This window comes from Pinus tabuliformis, chromosome 1_2 (genome assembly GCF_031772625.1).
Source record: "Pinus tabuliformis cultivar Carrire ecotype Pingquan chromosome 1_2, CPIR1, whole genome shotgun sequence".
In the NCBI taxonomy this organism is placed as follows: Eukaryota; Viridiplantae; Streptophyta; class Pinopsida; order Pinales; family Pinaceae; genus Pinus; species Pinus tabuliformis.
Genome location: NC_142298.1, coordinates 690,481,350 through 690,493,472, shown reverse-complemented (window position 1 = coordinate 690,493,472; position 12,123 = coordinate 690,481,350). Strand labels below are relative to the sequence as shown.

The 12,123-nt window shown below is 38.2% G+C and overlaps 1 pseudogene; it reads right to left on the bottom strand.

Moving 5' to 3' along the window:
* The window catches only part of LOC149207630 (cation/H(+) antiporter 19-like), a 45,197-nt pseudogene extending 34,378 nt beyond the window's left edge, over nt 1-10,819 (bottom strand).
* Nucleotides 10,820-12,123: the final 1,304 nt, after the last annotated feature.

The window sequence follows — 12,123 nt, the reverse complement described above, 5'->3', positions numbered from 1 at the left end:
TTGGGATTCAATTGCATTAAGTAAGTCATTCACCTATGACCGTGTCCTCATCATTTAATCCCATTAGGTTAATTTGTGTATCTTGTTTTGGATCTTCTGGCTGGGATGTCTCTGCATAATTTTCTTGAAAAGGAGGCCTAATGTTCTGATCTAGTCCATTTTTCCCAATGTTTTGGTTTTTTCTAAAATTTGGGTTTCTAACTGGAGGTGCTTGTTGGTTATCCCATTGAGATTTCCTATCCATATTATCTATTTTATCCATTAGTCTTTCCATACTTTTGGCTAAACTATCTATTTTAATGTCAGATGGTGAAGTTTCATCCTTAGCAGTTCCTCTTCTTTCATTTCTGACTCTAACCCTTTTAGCTAACAAATTAGCTGCAACACTAACAAGTACACTTTGCTGGGGGGTTTCTTTCCTGAAGTTGGTATGCCATATCTATGTCAAAACCATCAGGGAACTTTATTAATGCTAAGTTAGGTGGGGGTCTTAGATTAACTAGGATGGCGTTATATATATTATTGAATCTAGTGCAGTAACCTTGAATAGTTTCATTAGGTTTTCTTCTAATATTCTGATATTCTGAAAGGATTTGTAGGGGATTCTATTTATTTTCCCATCTATTCAAAAATTACTAGTAAAATGAATCTAAACTATCAATACTATTAGCAGGCAATGCTCTAAACCATTTCCTAACATCACCAGCTAAAGTTTGGGAAAAGAGTCTCATTTGAACATTATCTGTGTCAATCTCGTGCAACTCAAAGTAATGTATTATCTTGTTGAGATGTTGCTGTGCAGTGTAATGTCCTGTGCCATCAAATTGAACAATTTTTCTTTCGTAGTCTGTTGGCATAGCACCAAGTTGGGCAGGTAAAACAAGAGGAGCATATCTATTTGCCATGGCTGTAAGCTGGGAGGGGCTAAGATGTGGGGTTGAGGTACTTGGAGATGATGCAGTAGTGGATGAAGAACTAGGACTAGTAGATGATGAATGGGTAATGATAGGTTGGTGAGGAGTGTAGGTATAAATGGTGGTAAAGAATTGACTTTAGAAGGTATTATTGTGGAAGTTGAAGGGAACAATGGTGAACTCAAAGTAATCGACAATTGTTTAGAAAGCTCAGGGTTTGTGGCAGTATTAATGGATGATTGTGGAGATTTCAAAATGTATTCATCAATTAATTTGTTGGCTTGTTGAACTTCAAGGTCTGCAATAAAATCAGGATCTAGAACAATTTCATCGATTGCACTTTCAGATTTTGTTCTAAATAATGAAAGATCAAATAGCACATCAAAGGGAAGTTTTTCTAAAAATAACCACTCATCAAGACATGAATTAGCTTTAACTAATGGTATTTGACTAGCTGAACATTCTTCCTTTTTAGATTTTCTTGAAATTAGGTTGGGATTATCAACTACTAGGGTAGGGTTTGGTTCTGGATAAGCCCTAGTAAAATGAGTCTTCCTGGAAGCCAGAATTTCAAAATTTTTAATTATTTTTGCAAGATATTTTCAAGATAACTTATAAAAAATGACTTTAAGAGGATCAGAATGTAGATTTAGAATTTTTTTAAAGCTTTATTAGGACTGAGGACTCGATTTCCCCAGTGTGGTTGACACTATGTTATCACTTATAATTTTCTCTAGAAGTTATTATAAGAAAGAAAATGATCAAGGTAACCACAAACCAACTTTTGGGCATAGGCTCTAGCAAACCTAGGCTCAGAGAGGGCTCTCTCTATGTGATTTAGCTTTGCTTGCTGGGATTTCAGGTTAGTTATGAATGTTTAGGGGGGGTTTTGATTTGTATTGAAGATTGGATGGTGGGATCCTTAAAACATATGGATAACATGATGTCTTTAGATCATTGGGCTATGGAGTCAATAGAAGGGTAGCCAGATTGGATCAACTTACTAAAGGGAATTTTCAAAGGGAAAGCTAGTAGAGTAAAGTGCAGGTCTTTTGAACAGGAGGGTGAAATGGTTTTAATCAAGGTGATAGAGAAATTAAGAATTCTAAGACTGAGATATAAAGGAGGAATAGAGGGTAGTCGGAACAAAGGGCATCTAAGAATCCTTTGATATGGGTTAGCAAGAAATAACCTAAACTAAGGAGAAATTAAGAATTCCTTAACTTAGATATCAGTAGAAAAAATTTAAATGCCTGACTACTAAAACACAGTGTAATTAAACAAATTCTGAGATATTGTTCCAGTTATAGCATTCAGATTCAGAAATACATTAAAGATTGTGGAAAACTTTAAGAAAGATAACAACAACATGAGAAAATACTTGTCTGCACTTCGCTTAATACATGAATCTTGTGAAATATCTTGTCTTTATTCATCAATCCAGCTTGCTAGCCTAGTCAGTGATACAATAACTTTACAATCTTTTGATCAAGAAGTCTATAGAAATGTCTAAGAATCCACCCTACATACTTTGAATTGTGAAGTATTTATATAAAAGTTTATTACAAAATATCCCAAACTAACTTGAGATTTAATCTAGGAAATAAAAATATCTTCTTGCTAGAAGGTAGAGACAGTTATTGAACTGCTTCATGCTGTCCCTAGTATTTTGGTTTTGCTGACCTTTATAGTTGGGTTTCTATCCTTTTATGCTGCCTTGCTGTTTGGTTTTTTTATGTTGGAAGCTACGTTTAGTTTTGGCTTTCATCTGATACACTTTGACACTGATACTCGTTTCTCATGCTGACCTTCCTTTACCTTTTACCCTGCTGGCTGTACATTAACCTTTTTACTACATTTTACTATAGTAAATCAATCAATTTTTTCCATAATTCAGCACTAGGTAAATTGATTTTCAAGATCCTCCTATATATCTCATCTGCCTCTTTGTACTTAGCAAAACTAGGCCTAGTGATGAATAGGTGTTTCACCTCATGCTGGAGGAAAAATAGGTTTTCAAATGTCTGGTAAAGAAGTTTGCCTGTTGGCAATGCCTTTATCAATGATGTACTGGCTTGTTATTTAGCTAGCTCTCTAATTTTGTTGTCATAATCCTGTTGTGTCATGAGCTTGTCATTTATGACCAAGGGACTAGGTAACCCTTTCTCTCTCAAAATTTGAAACTTGGCCATAAATCTATCAACTGCTACCTGCATATTTTGACACTTGTCCTCCAAGTTTAACATTAAGTTTCTCTTGGAAAGGACCTTTCTTACCTCCAAAATTTTTTCTGTCCTATCCTCTATATCCAATTCCTGAAGTTCATACTTGTTTTTACTATTGAGGAAGTGGATAAGTCTGGTAGCATCTTCAGGCATGTCTCCTAGTTCTTCCTTGACTTTTTGGATAGCTTCTATAGCTATCTTTATCAGATCTATCTGTTCAAAAATCACTTGAATGGATGGCCAAATATCATTGACAAAGTCAATGATATTGGCCCATAATAGTTCCTTGGCTTGCCCAAGGGGTTCCTTTAGTGTTAGATCTTTCTCCATGGCCTTTAATATTTCATTCATTCTGGCAGCTTTCTGCACTTCTTCCTTGTGCATGATCTTGGCAAGCTTGCACTCTGTTTCCAAGCTTGTCATCTTTTCCTTCATCTTATTCATCTTTGTAGCCTGTATGGACATTTCCTCCATGGTTCTGACCAACTTTGCTGCTTCTTCACCTAATGCACCTGCTGCTGATGTAGACTCTGTTGAAACTAGTTGTGTTGTAGGCATAGGAGTTGTGGGAGCCAATGAGGCTACCAACGTGGAAGGGACTGTTGTTGAGACTGTTGGGATGACATTTGCAGATGTAGTGGCAATATCACTTTGCTTCAATTGAATTAAAGTGTCTAATTCCTTCTCTGTCTCCCTTAATTGATCATTCAATTTCAGGACTAGGTCCATCAATTCTTCATGTCTAGTCTGGTTCTCCAAAACTTCCAGTGTTTGGGGATGCTACAGCTGAGGTATCTTCAATTTGTTTTCAGTGCTACAATGTCATCGTTCTTTTTCTTAATCAGCTGCTCAGTGGCTTTAATGTCTTTGGGATCATGTCCCAATTCAATCACTAAGTCTTCCAAAGACTTGATTCTAGTATCCTTGGCCTGTGAGGAGGCCTTCTCTAACTGATATTGAGTTGAGATGTTGGTCAATGAATTTTTCAGTTGATGGGAAGCTATGGCTTTACCTGTAAGGGTGGAGTAAATCATTTCTCCAGCCTATTTATGAAACTCAATTTGGTCTATGGGATGAATATCCCTTGCCATCACTTCAAAATCAATTCGCTTGTATTATACTGATGTCCTTGGCTGTTGTGCAGTTGGTTTTATGAAGGACATCTGTAGTTTTCCTTCTTTGATGTCGAAAGCAGACATCAACCTGGTCTGATTAGTAGGTGTGAGTTTGAGATACTGAGCATAAGTTTGGGCCTTTAGTTTCTCATTTCTCATCTTGATATCTTTATATCTATCTTTTATATCCTTATCCTTATCAGCAGGCCTACTGAATGAGGATACTTCTACACTTAGCTGCCTTTCCAAAATCTGGGTCTGTGATGTGGATGGCCCCTGTGTTTCCTCAGATGGAGCTGTGCCTTTACTTCTATATAGATCAGTATAAATTATTTCTACTGAGCCTTCTGTGTCTTCCTGCTCTGAAACATGATCTAGCATATGTGTTTTGCTCTGACTGGTCTCATATGTATATTTGATGTGCATCCTGGTGAACTATTCATGCATTCTCTAAGCTATGAACTCAACATAATTGTACAAAATAGCAGGAGACTGTTCTGGGGTATAAATTGACATGAAGGCTAGGACAAGTTTATCAACTAATTCATTAGTGGTGTAGCCAAGAACACATGATATCATGGTGATGATTTGTTTGCCCCTTTCGGAGAACATGGCAGAAACATATGGAGGGGGATCTTTGGGAATATACTGCTCTTCTATAATGAATGTCTAGAATATTTGGGCTAACATGGACAGACTGAACTTGGAGTACTGGTCTAGAAAATCCCAATGGAGAGCGGGGTTAGGTTTTGACCTGGTTGGATTTGCGATATTTGATTAATGGAATCAGCTGTAATGGTGAACATAATCTTTTGGTCATGGGACATAATAGCTCTCAGGCTGGAAATGTAACAGGCATGGCACTGGTGGACAATTTCAGGGAAAACATGTACCTTTGGGAACTGGTATTTGGGCAAATTTGACTCCCAAAGGCCAATATCATTAGCATGGTTGAGGTATCTTTCCCTACTTAAACAATGGATTTTAAGCCGAAGGGTCTGGGTAGATGTATCTTTAATTTGGAAATCCCTGTCAGCCAGGGGAAGGTGGTCCAGGTCCAAATGTGGAGTTGTGATAGGTCTAACATCCATGGCAATAGGGGCAGCCATAATTTAGTTCTTGTGGATTTAAATTTGGCTTTAAAGGTTTAATTCAGAGGTTTTTCACGGAAACTGGGATTTTTCAGAGGGTTTGGCCACAGGTTTTCAAATTTAAAGTATTTTTCAATTAATTTTACTTAATTAAAATACTTCACAGGCTGAACGTTTTCCAAATTTGAAAGGGTGAGTGGTAACTTACGGTGAATACCTGGAATTGGGTGAATTATTTGCAAATTTGGAGTTCACGATAGCTGCAGAGGTTTGAATGGATCTGGTACAGACTGAGAGGTCGACTGGGGTCTCTGCAACTTTCTTCAGGAGTGAATTCAGAGTTCAAATGGTGAATTCAGCATTTGCAAGAATCACACTGCTTCACAGAGGTTCATAGAGAAAACGAGCAAAAAATTTGAAAAAGGGCTTCTCAGCCTTTTTATGGAGTGATGGTTACTTTTTGGTAGCAAATTTTATGAATGAGCAGTAGGCAGTTTGGCAAGTTGAGCGGGGAGGCAGTTTCCCAGGCCATCACACCGCTTATGGAGGTTGGGCAGTATTTCAGAGGGGTCACCTGATCTACTCCAGAGCGTGACACATAGCAGTCGGGGGATCGGAGAAAATCACTTTATTGGGCGGGTAACGGTCAGCCATCAGGTGCGACTGATATGGCTGTGGACTGTTGGATGAAGGGGAAGATGATTAGACGACAGTCGTGCAAGGGAGGTGTGTGGGTGATAAGACCATGGGTTTTGGGGGGCCCAAGGCTTTAATTCCCGACGGTTTGTGATTCATTTAAGACTTAATCACAGACTTAGTTGATCGGGTGGGGTTTAATGACCTGTTTTATTTATTTTGTTGGGATAAGGGGTAAATTGTATAGTTTTTATCAAAACTAAGGGTTGGGATATTATTTAAGGCATTTATTTAATATACGGGGATAGGTATATCGAGATTTCTATAATTAAATTAAAAATTAGTATGAAATGTGATGAGCGGAGTGGGTATAACTTTAAGTATAAATGTAAATGTAATATCTGCGCACCTTATTTACATATACTCAATACTTAGGATAAGATGATTTTGTGGGTTTTTTGAATGAAGAGGGCTTTAACATGGAGTTGTTTTTACTTTTCCTAGGCAAAAGAGTTTTAACCTTAGGAAAAGGGGTTTTATTAGGGTAATGAGGGCGAGATGAATTTTATGAAGGGGATTCAATCACTTGATGTCCTTAAGTCATTAAGCCGAGGGTCCGGTCCCACCAAAATTCAGATAAATGCTCTGAGCCTCTTTGACTTGAAGGATTTAAAGTGTTAGAGCATACTTGTGGATAGGAAATTAGTAAGTAAGGGGAAAAATGAATGACAGGGAGTTAATCACATTAACTTGCAAACCTTTGTTTTTTCTTTCACAGTTGATCATACATATTGAAATATGTGTCTAAGCCTGATGCATGTGTTTTGATCCAATCAACTTTGTAGTTCAGCAACCTTTCTTCTACTTACCCATTTCTTACCTTAACATGTTTTCTTCATTTCTTTGGGTGCATTTAGGATAGCAAACCCTTATTCTATCGTTTCTTTAATAAAACAAACTATCTATTTCTAACCTTATATCATCCAAGGGCTCAAATTAAATTGATGAGCTCCTTTTATTTTCTCTACATATCTAATGATATGCTAAGATTAAATTGTTTGGTCAAATTTTATTCTCTAACTATAGACATAAAATTCAAAGCATGATATAATCAATATTAAACAATTTGATTACCATGGATTTTGGCATGAATAACAAGCTTCACACAATAATTATTATGCATAAAAGTGAAAAGTAGTGGCATTTAGCCTTGCTCACTCCATGGTCTTTTTCTGTTTTCTGGGGTTCATATATTTTCATTTTTTTGACCTTCTCTATTTCTTTTTTGTCCCTTGATATTTCTTTTAGGACATACCCTCTTTACATTTTTTAATTTTTTAATATGGAAAAAATTTGCAGAAAGAAAAGGTGTGTACAATATTACAAGGCTTAACCTTATTCATTCAAAATTATCACTCTTATTGGTATAGGAACCTAACACATTCCATGGTGCAAAAACTGAGGTCATCTAGGTGATACTTCATATCCTCACTGCATGGAGCTCCATGCTTGAGCCATTAAATCCTCCTGAACCCCCATACCTTCATTTACTCACTGCAGACATGGGCATAGTGCAGTCGAATTCATTCCCCTATCAGTGTTGACCCTAGTTTCTTGTTACAAGGGGTTTCATAGGGTTAGCCCATCCCAATTTCCACCTGATCCATGTCTTCCTTTAATGCCTCAGTTGTTGACCCATATGCTTTCAAAGCTCTGTACCATGTTATCGGATCGCAACATGACTCATAAAACAACCACAATGTAATATTAAAGATTATGCTTATCACAATATTTACCTGCAATAAGCTCTGTGAAACAACAAACTCTGATCCCTTTAGCCCCCCTTTGCTTTGAGCCCTTTCAATACTTTTTCATCATATGATCGGGGGCTATGACCATCAACTTAGCCCTCAGGAGCTAAGGAATTTAGGCTCTTGTTGGGAGTTGTTTTTCTTTATAAACTACTTCAAGCCCTTTATTCTTTAAACTAAAAAAATCTTTGTTCTTATTTCGATATCGGAGCTCCCTCTATCGTACCTTTAACATATGCCACTTGTATGCATCGCCTTGGGCCCATAGTATCGGGATATTGCAATCGGTGATTTCATAGCATTGCACTTGGTTGCACCTTCCAAATCCTGCAATCACCGATATGAGGGATCACCCTTGGTTCTTAGCCCCATGCCTTTTGTCCTTTAATCTCTTTACAACCATGGGCCATCCCCCACGTCAGAGTGCCTCTATCGGAAAATTCTAATCGACAGTTTCATAACATGGGTTTATAACACTTCACCTCTTTGATCGCTGAACATTGATTACCTTTTCTGTTTAGCCCTTGTTTCTCTAGCTCCTTATGTGACCGCAGGCCAACCCTTATGTCGGAGCCCCCTTATTGGTAGATCGCAGTTGGAGGTTTCACTAGGAGTGACAATGCTCATCCTCTAATCACCGATTGCTGATTTGGCGTCATCCTCCACCGCATGTCACCTTGTGAGTGGTGACATGTGTCACACTGATTTGGTCCCTCATGACCCCTCAAAATTCCAAATCTACCTATCACGTGTCCACCGTACTGCCACACCATGCTAATTTTATCTGTCCCATGTCCCATATTGTAACCAACCATGTGTTTCCAAGTTTCATGTATCAGAAACAATCATGTGTAGCCATGTTTCATTTATCGGATCCAATGATATTCAGCCACGTGGCCCCCTTGAGGAGAGAGAAAAGTTTAGCCCTCTTCTAGTTTTGCGACTGATTTCTTTGTTAAATATATTAAGGCATTCCCGATGCTTTAACACTAGAGGCTCAAATCCTGGCGAATTTAATCACAATCAAAACTATATGTGATGTCACAACTTTAAAAGGTTGTCACCTGTTTGATCGCTAATTGCAATGCACCGATCTCTTGATGCCCCAATTCCTTAGACCTATGATGTGTGGGATTGCCGATGTGCGGGATTGCTAATCGCATATCGGTGAAATGCCTCTGCTATTGTGTTGCGCCTTGGGACCTCTAATATTTGGGATTGTCGATATGCAGGATCGTCGATATGCAGGACCTCTAATTCTTGATTACTGATATCAATGATCGTTGATCACTGATTTTATTTGACCTCCAATACCACTTCTTTAAAAACTCTGATATGTGGGATCCGAGATTTTATACTTAGGAAAATTTCTCCTTGTCCTTAGATTTTCAAAAGGAAACTTCATTTTTCTCTAACTTTTCATTCTGGGGTCCATTCGGGGATTTCCATATACCGTTGGAAAGCTAATTCTGAGCACTATCAAATAGAGTGGGGCTGATTTAGCTTTGATTTCTTTTGTAGCTAGAAATATGACTGTAAACGTTTCTTCTCTATTGCACCTTTTTGACGGGTAAAGAACTTTTTTACAGAGGGTGACAACAATTACTTTAATAATTTTTGTATTATTATATTCACTAAACTTTATGTATGCCATTTTCCTATATTACTATAAAATAATTCATTGAAATAAATCAAATACATCTAACATATATACCTTTGAAAATTACTTTTACCATAGAAATACTTTTAAAATTCAATTTCAATTATTTATCCATAATTTGTTAAAATGCTATTTAAATTTTTATTACAATAATAATGATAATCTCTTAAAAATCATATTGTGATAAAGAGAAATACTATAACTTATTGTTAGAATGAAACCTTAATTAAAAAAGAATATTTATACATCACAAAATACTTAAGGAAATAATTACAACAATGTGTACATTATATATCTTAACCAACATAGACCCATTTTAAATGCGGATCTAACATGAGCTGAGAGAGATCAAATTTCTTCACATAGCTGACACAATTGAAATTTCTTCACATACAAACTTCTTTAGAGTGAAAAATACAATGTTGTTTTTCTTTGTTTAAATTATTTTTTTGAATGCTAAATACAAGATATATAGGACCAAATAAACATTTTAACCATAAAAACTTAATTTTTTCATGATGTATACATAAATTTATTAAAAATGATATATAATACAATACATAATTGACATTAAAATATTTTATATAACATGTACATGGAGAAATTCTATCACTCAAATTAAAATTATTTTTTTATTATTAATATATTTTTAAGCATATGTCAATAAAATTTTTTTTTTGTAAGCTTGGTAGTACTTTCTCTATTAATATTTCCAGACCATAGAAGTGTTTTTAACAAAATTTGTAGGTGGTCTCAACCTGCTGGCAGGAAACCAGGTTTGTTGGCCACCTGTCTGCGTTAAATGCTGTCCAAAATTTGAATAAAATTTTCAACACCATCCAAGCAACATTTGTAGTTCTATCTACTATAAATTTCATCTTAAAAAATTAAAGGCTATCCGGCATAAAACAAAAATATGTTTCAGGACCTATTTCATTTGTCAGATGAGTCCACTAGGGCTGGGGATTTCACGCTGGACCCCGAGATTTCGCTCCTCTTCATGTCCTGTAAGCTTTGCTCTATCCTATTCAGTGCGAGATTGTTTCTACACTTGAATATGGACAACATCAATTTCTCTATGAAGATCCTTCATACTGGGTTCCATTGTTCGGGCTTCCTCTTTTTTCCGGGCCTCCTCCTGCTCCTCTTATTCCTTGTATAATGTCATTTCTCGGGCCACTATGTTCTTCATAACCCAGTATTGCTGGATTGTTTGCCGAAATAACGTGTCTCCCTATGGTGTTCCCTGGATCTCTCACCATGGCTTCCCATTCTTCTGTCTCTATATCCTGATTGGTTATATTGTCATTCAGTTCCCTCTCCCACTCTGCAATTTGAGCTCTTACCTCCGGCTGATTTCCAACCATATACGCTTTTATGAAGGTCCACATGTGATCATTCCCTCGAATCCCATCTACCCAGAGATACACTATAGAATTCCCGATCCCCCTCCCTCCATTAGCATTCTAGGCATAGACTCTCCATTTGGATGGGTTAGAATCCTAGACAACCCAGGGCTCGACTCATTCTGAGTCTTGCCTTCCCTCAACCCACTCCCCGAATTCCTTTGTAACATTCATTTCTGTGATGCAAACGAGAAAGGAAACCGAAAAAACATACCAATGCTTTGCAGTGAAGCCCATTATCCTCTCGACGTCCTCCAACCTGCATCCACCACCTTCTGCTGCACGTTCTTTCTCCTTCTCCCTTTGCATGCAGCTACCTTCTCTCTCATCTGCCTTTGCCTCTTGTTGCTTTGTCCAGCTGCCCCACCTAACTTCCATCCGGCCCCCCACTTGCCCTCTTCCTCTTCCCGTCGTCCAATATTTCATTCGATTTCCTTGGAATGAGGTTCCCCTGACCCTTCCATTACTTCACTCGTGCCATCCGCTGCTCCTGCCGTGGGTTTCCTTCTGACTCCATGCCACTTTCCATCATTGGTCTGCCCACCCTCTCGCTTGACTCCAAGCCTCTGTCGCTCTCTTCCATCCTCGACCACACCTGTACTATCTCAGTACCATCCTCTACCCTGCCTTGTCCAGCGTGCTGCCCCGCCTGCTGTTGCATCCTGCCACCTCCCAATACCCCATCTTTCTTTGGGCCCAGGTGGCTAGCTTTTGGTGCAACTAGCTCCCATCCCCTCTGGCCCACCTCTTCTGTCTTCTCCCCTTCTTCCCTACCACACCCCGATCGAGGGTTTTCTCCCTTTTCCTTGTCGTTTTCTAGAATCTCCTCTAGCCTTCTTATCCCATCCATTTGTCTTAACTCTTCTCCCCTTATATCCAGGTTTCTACCTACCTACCCGCACCCCAATTGGAAAGATTATTTGCTGCCACGTTGCCCGTCTTGCGGACATGTGTCAGGATAATGTAGCCAATCTATCGAATTATATTACCAACCTCTTGGATGAGCCTTGTAGTCCTCCAACTTTGGCTAATTTTCTCCCATGATGTTCCTTGCTGGAGTTTTTTCATCATGTCTATTGCCAGCTTCAAGTCTCCTTCCACCTCCAGCCTCTAAAACCTTTCCCTTACTGCGATTTCCAATCCCCGCTTCAATGCCTAGAGCTTTGCTTCATTGTTGCTCACAATGCCACAATCCATGGAAAACAGGTGAATCGTATTCCCTTTGTCATCTCTAAACACTCCTCCAGTCCCTGCTGCCCCCAGAT